Genomic DNA, 6,450 nt, shown 5'->3' with positions numbered 1-6,450 from the left:
CCACCTGGAGTATTCAGACAACACTCTGGGCCGCCTCCGGGCCTCCCGAGTCGGGTCTGAATACTCCACCTCGCTGCCTCACCCCGGGTACGTCTGTGGTGCCGTTGGTCCCGCTAGTTCGGTCTCTGGGGGCCTGGCTAGGTCTCCCCAGGCCGTCTCGCTGGCTCATCCGTACCATCAGACTCGGCTATGCGATTCAATTCGCACGCCGGCCTCCCAAGTACAGGGGCATCCTCTTCACCTCCGTGCGGAGCAGCGATGCCCATGTCTTGCGGTCCGAGATCGATGTCCTGCTGGCGAAGGGCGCGGTCGAGCCGGTTCCTCCTGCCGATATGAGGTCGGGGTTCTACAGCCCCTACTTCATTGTACCCAAGAAAGGGGGTGGGTTAAGACCAATTTTGGACCTGCGCATTCTGAATCGGGCCCTGCACAAGCTTCCGTTCAAAATGTTAACGCAGAAACGCATTTTCCAATGCATCCGTCCCCAAGATTGGTTCGCAGCGATCGACCTGAAGGACGCGTACTTTCATGTCTCTATCCTTCCTCGACACAGACCGTTCCTGCGCTTTGCGTTCGAGGGGAGGGCATATCAGTACAAAGTCTTGCCCTTCGGGCTGTCCCTGTCGCCTCGCGTCGCAGCAATAGCGGCGTATCATGATGCAGTAGATGGTAAATCCTTAGGTAAGCACGACTTAATCGTCAGGTTCCTCAGAGGTGCGAGGAGACTAAATCCTCCTCGTTCTACCTCGATACCCTCTTGGGACTTAGCCCTGGTGCTCAGAGCACTTCAAGGTCCCCCATTTGAGCCTTTGCAGTCTGTTGAGATAAAAATCCTGTCCATGAAGACAGTTCTCCTGATTGCATTGGCTTCAATCAAGAGGGTAGGGGACCTGCATGCACTCTCGGTCGACGAATCGTGCCTAGAATTCGGGCCGGCCAACTCTCACGTTGTCCTGAGACCCCGGCCTGGATACGTGCCCAAGGTTCCTACCACTCCCTTTCGGGACCAGGTGGTGAACCTGCAAGCGCTGCCTTCGGAGGAGGCAGACCCAGCCCTAGCTTTGTTATGTCCCGTCCGCGCTCTTCGCGCTTACGTTGACTGGACTCAGAGCTTCAGATCCTCACAGCAGCTCTTCATCTGTTACGGAGGCCAGCAGAAGGGAAAGGCTGTCTCCAAGCAGAGGTTGGCCCACTGGATAGTGGATGCCATTGTCTTGGCCTACCAGTCCCAAGACGTACCTTGCCCGTTCGGGTTGCGAGCACACTCAACAAGGAGTGTTGCTTCTTCCTGGGCGTTGGCTCAAGGCGCCTCGCTGACAGATATATGTAGAGCTGCGGGCTGGGCGACACCTAACACGTTCGCTAGATTTTATAGCCTCCGTGTAGAGCCGGTATCTTCCCGCATTCTCGCCCCCAGTGGCCAGCAGCGCTAAGTGCCCGTTCTAAGTGTCGGCTTGCATACGCCACTCCCGCCCTCTGGGCCGGAAACGTGCGCCTATTTTGCTCCAGTCGTGTTCCCCGAATTCGGCTAACCCTGTGAGTTCCTCCGTCACCCCTTCGGTGTCAGACGTGGCGGCCGTCTGATGCCAGGCCTGCACCCGTATGCTTGTGGAACGTGTGTGTAGGCTGGGTTCCATATGTTGCGGTCCCCTCTAGGCTACCCCATATGTGTATTTCCCACGGTACCAGCTACCCTACTCGGCTAGCCCCGTGTCTCTAGTTGTGTTCTTCCCCCCCTGGAACCAGGTTGGGTCCACTCTAGAGACTGCCATTTGTTGCACTACCCTGTTAGGTTAGTCCTTATGTGTATTCCACCTCTCCTTCCATTGAAGGACGTGGTCCGCAGCGTACCGTCTTCCGAGACGGGCACGCTTTCCCAGCGTTATCCAATAGTCACGCTGAGTGGGTCTTGCAGGAACAGCAGTGACTGTCCTTCCCTGCCCGGAGCCCTGACTCCCACTCTAACATAGGAGTGGTCCAGCGAGCTCAGGCAGGACGCTGGAAGGGCCAGCCTCCTGGCGTGTTGGTAGGGATCCCAATTCGTCGGTCAGTTCCGACGTACGTCGAACGTGACCGACTGAAAGGGAACGAGGGTTACATACGTAACCGAGACGTTTTCTGGAAAAGATATCATGTTATTCATGCTGAAATACCAGCGCTTTTCCCCTAACTCGCTAAGAAAGAATGATAAATGACAAAAAGTACAAATTAAACTGACCGTAAATAACCCCGATAAGAGTTTCTTTAAAGTTATGGCTCAGATGTTTTTCCACAGCTTAAACACCAGTGACAGAGCTTATCACATTCTGCCAAATGTTGAGCTCGGTGGTTCATTAGATCTCATTCTGCTAGAGGTGATACAGGAAACAAGCTGTGCTGTTAGATACATGGAGTACAAGGTCAGAGTTTACTCTCAGAGCCTTAATAAAAGATAAGGATAGCCCACCAGACTATTCCAGCAGAAGCTTCAAAAATGACTCCTCAAATGTCATTCTTTCAGTGTCAGTGCATTTGAGAGGATGAGAATGATCCACTAAATAAGTAAGTATTTCTGTGCTATACACCTGATATGTCAAAATACAAAGGAACTTTACACTAACGTGGAAAGTGTTAATAGCAGACTGTCCATCAAAAGATGACAGTGAATTGTCAAGTTTTCGCATGCTAAATGAAGCACAAACAACTAAACAAAAAATTAGCAATCAATGTGAAAGAAAATCCTTCCACTCACATGGAGAGAATAAGCCAGGGGGATGGATCAGTTTTGCCTCCAGCATGGTAATTAAATGTACAAGGAAGTAATGGAGCAATTACATTTCTTTGCACATACCCACACAATGAGGTAAATTATTTAATCACCCAAGGGTGCTGGTGGAACAGAAAAGAAAGTGACAGGGAGGACTGAGTCACAAATGGCTGCAGACAACATGAATTTTTGAAAATCAGTTGCAAGGTGCAAAACTTAGATCTTATGCCAAAAAAAAAAACCCTCTATACCTTTTAAGGATAATGACAAATAAAAATGTCCAGTTAGAAGTTATATTCATAAAAACGTCAACTTATCTTAACTTATTATTTTAATAGACTTACTGAGCATGACATAGCCGTTGCATTTGATAAATAAATTCTAAGAACTAATTATAAAAGATTATGCTAAACAGGCTTTTTTTAACGAGGCTTTTTTTCTTCATTATGTACTCTCAGAAAAAAGGCACAACACTGTCATTGGGGCAGTACCCTATGAAACAAAAGAGAAAAGGTACATCTCAATACCTTACTTACCCATACATGTTACATATTAGTACTTTAAAGGTACATATTAGTACATTTTCGCTTTTGTACTTCCCCAGTGACAGCGAAATATATTTTTTTCTGACAGTGTTTTATCAACCTGATCGTTTTTGACTTCATGCATCAAATACATTTCTTTTAAATATTAAAATGATTTTTAACATTACATTTTTTAAATGAATTTAAAAACATGCTCATCATCAATAGGTGTATTTTTTTAAATAAAGAAGGTTTCCTTAACGCCCAATTGTTTAAATTTGTAACGGTACAAATGTTGAATTTGGAGCATGAGCATGTCAGTCGAATGTTGAAAAATAGATGCTGAAGGGTGCCAGTCATGGCCTGCAGAGTGACCTCAACATCGATCCATATCACATAATGTCTTCACTCTTCTAATGACGGCAGAGAAGTAGGTAAAACAAGCTGCTATACGATATACCACTGCTAAGGTTTCCTCCAAAAAGTCTCGCCTCCTTTCAATTATCACATCAACATGTCACATTCGTAAATGCCAGTAGGAAATAGACAGCTAGCCTCTTGGGCTTCACCTGCCACCATCTCTGGCATAGCCTCAGGTCACTCAGAGACATTACCAATAGACACAAACAATCTCATGAGCTTCCTCTGCAAGGGTGTGAAGAGAAAACAACTGATGAATACTCTACATTATTATCCAAATGAAAACAAAGCATGCACAGCCCAAAATTGACTCGTGATGAACGTACAGTACATCCAACCAAAATGGAAAATAATTGCTGGTAGTTTTCAGCCTGAAAAATCTGGATTTCTTGTTTACTTGAAAATGGTATAAGTGATTGCAATTGTTGCACATCTAAACTCCATCTGTGACGAAGAAAATAGGTTTGACTAAACCCGTGTGCTTTCGGAAATCTATTGAAAAGTGATTGCTTGACTGGGATGAGCATTACTGTAAGAATTGATTTTAAGCAATTTCAATCCTCACTGTCAGTATTACAAATGTAAAGTGTAAATAAGTGTCTGCATTTAAAACAAAATAGCAAATGTGTGAATCTTTCTTGAAAGTAAGCATCAATAAAAAGGGATTGGGAATCTGAGGCACCATACGTTGAGAATGTACAGCATAACACAGGCACCGTTCTCTCTTTCAGGCTCATTGAGAGTCATACACAAATATTAACTAACTGCCAATGTTCATTTTACATTTCATGTCTTTTGGATATTATCGACTCATCTACAATGTAACCCTACAGTGACCCTTCAACTTAAGCTAATGAGGTGTTCGATATACTCCTTGGAGTCTTACACAGCGCATGCTGCAGCCGAGGGTCCAAAACAAGTGTAATATTAATGAATGTCTATAGGTCTACTAAAGGTGACTTAAGTCATAACCTTGGATACACTTTATTAAAAAACAACACATGGAGTAGCAAGTGAACCAGCATTACAATATCAGCCTTGAATTCATGACATGGGAATAAGTCGACTGGTCAGACACTTGGGTTTGACGCTGGAACTGGGTTTCCTGTCAATCACGCTTGACTGGCAAAGAGAGTATTATAATATTATACTAAGAATATTTTTAAGAGTATTTTTCTTTTTTCATTCCCTCAAACATACAACAAATGAAACAAATTCAGCCTAAATATATATTTGATTTGGTAAAGCATTGTTTAGAATAAATTATTTAATCAGAGGCTTTGTCACATGACCTTAGCTTTAATCCCCTTACATTTTTTCAATATTGAAAGTGTGTTAACAACCCTAGTTTTTCCTTAGAACCAAGTGAGCTGCTGTCAGGCCAATAAACACCTGCTTCACTGTGCCATACAAATCTGTCAAACCCCAGTATGAAGCACCTGCTGCCACAAAGAGATTGACAAGTCATCATTTTTTTTAAGATTTGGCAGCTAGGATAATTGCATATTTAATTTATCGTTTAACATTTAGAATTTTGATATTGTATTGTTACAATTACAACATTTACAAATGTATAATATCAGAAACAACAGTAAAAATAGTTAGGTCACATTCAACTCTAATTGAAGGACACATAATAAAAAAGAAGGTCATTCCATAACCAAGGGGCCACAACTGAAAATGTGTGATCACTTCTATACTTAAGACGTGTGCACAGAATTTTAAACACAATCTGGGAGTTTGATCTTAGCGGACTGGATGTTTAAAAGATTTGGAGTTATATGGTTTCTCTTCTTAGTGTTTGTCAGTAGTCTGTAACCTTGACAAGGACAACTCACGAACCCTGGCATATAACAATAATCTAGGCGCAAAGATATAAAATGTATAACTTTATTCTTTGATAAGACTGATTTCAATTTCGCACTATTCTTTACCACTGTATTTATTTGATGGTCAAAATTGATATCTGAATTAAAAATGATGACTTTTTTACAGGTTAAAAACTGCCTCATACGCTTTACTGGCGAACACAAAGTACTTTTTTTACTCAAAAATTACAATTTCTGTCTTTTTGTCATTTAACATTAGAAAATGTTAGTTCATCCAAAGTTTTACCTCCTCAAGGCAATTACTTCCTGCTTTAAAAGGAAGATGCAACTGCGCATCATCAGCATAACTATGATGTGAAATGCCATATTTATTAATATAGAGCCCAGCAGAATCATGTAAAGGGAAAACAGTAAAGGCCCTAAAATAGAGCCCTGAGGTACCCCATAAGTTACATGGAGCAGCAGAAGAATAATCATTCCCAAACTTTACCGCAAATGTCCTACCCTCCAGGTAAGAACGGAACCAACGTAAGGCTACTCCATTTTCCCCCGACACACCGCTCAACGTGCTCTAATAAAATAAAAAATATATATAATTGAATACTCTAATAAGGGAAAATTCTGTACTATGACCAATTCTGAAACCCGGCTGAAACTTATCCATGATAAATTGAGCGTCAGCGTCAGTTCTGGCAGACCAAGTAGTCAAGACGCTGCTAACGTGATTGGCAACACCACGGTCTCATCAGCTGATTTGCATCAGCTGTTTCAACTCCCCTCACTGCTTATGGCTACGTTGAAAAACAGGGTGCCTATTTAAAGCAGATTCAGTTCGCTCTTACTACTTGCTGCTCGCTGCTTTGCAACCCACCACCTCCCCACCTCCTCCTGTCATGTATAACGTGGCATTTGCTTTATGTCATTGTTGCTG

This window comes from Gobio gobio (assembly GCF_949357685.1).
Source record: "Gobio gobio genome assembly, chromosome: 3".
Classification (NCBI taxonomy): Eukaryota; Metazoa; Chordata; class Actinopteri; order Cypriniformes; family Gobionidae; genus Gobio; species Gobio gobio.
The sequence above is the reverse complement of the archived record's forward strand: the minus strand, read 5'-3'. Positions refer to the sequence as shown.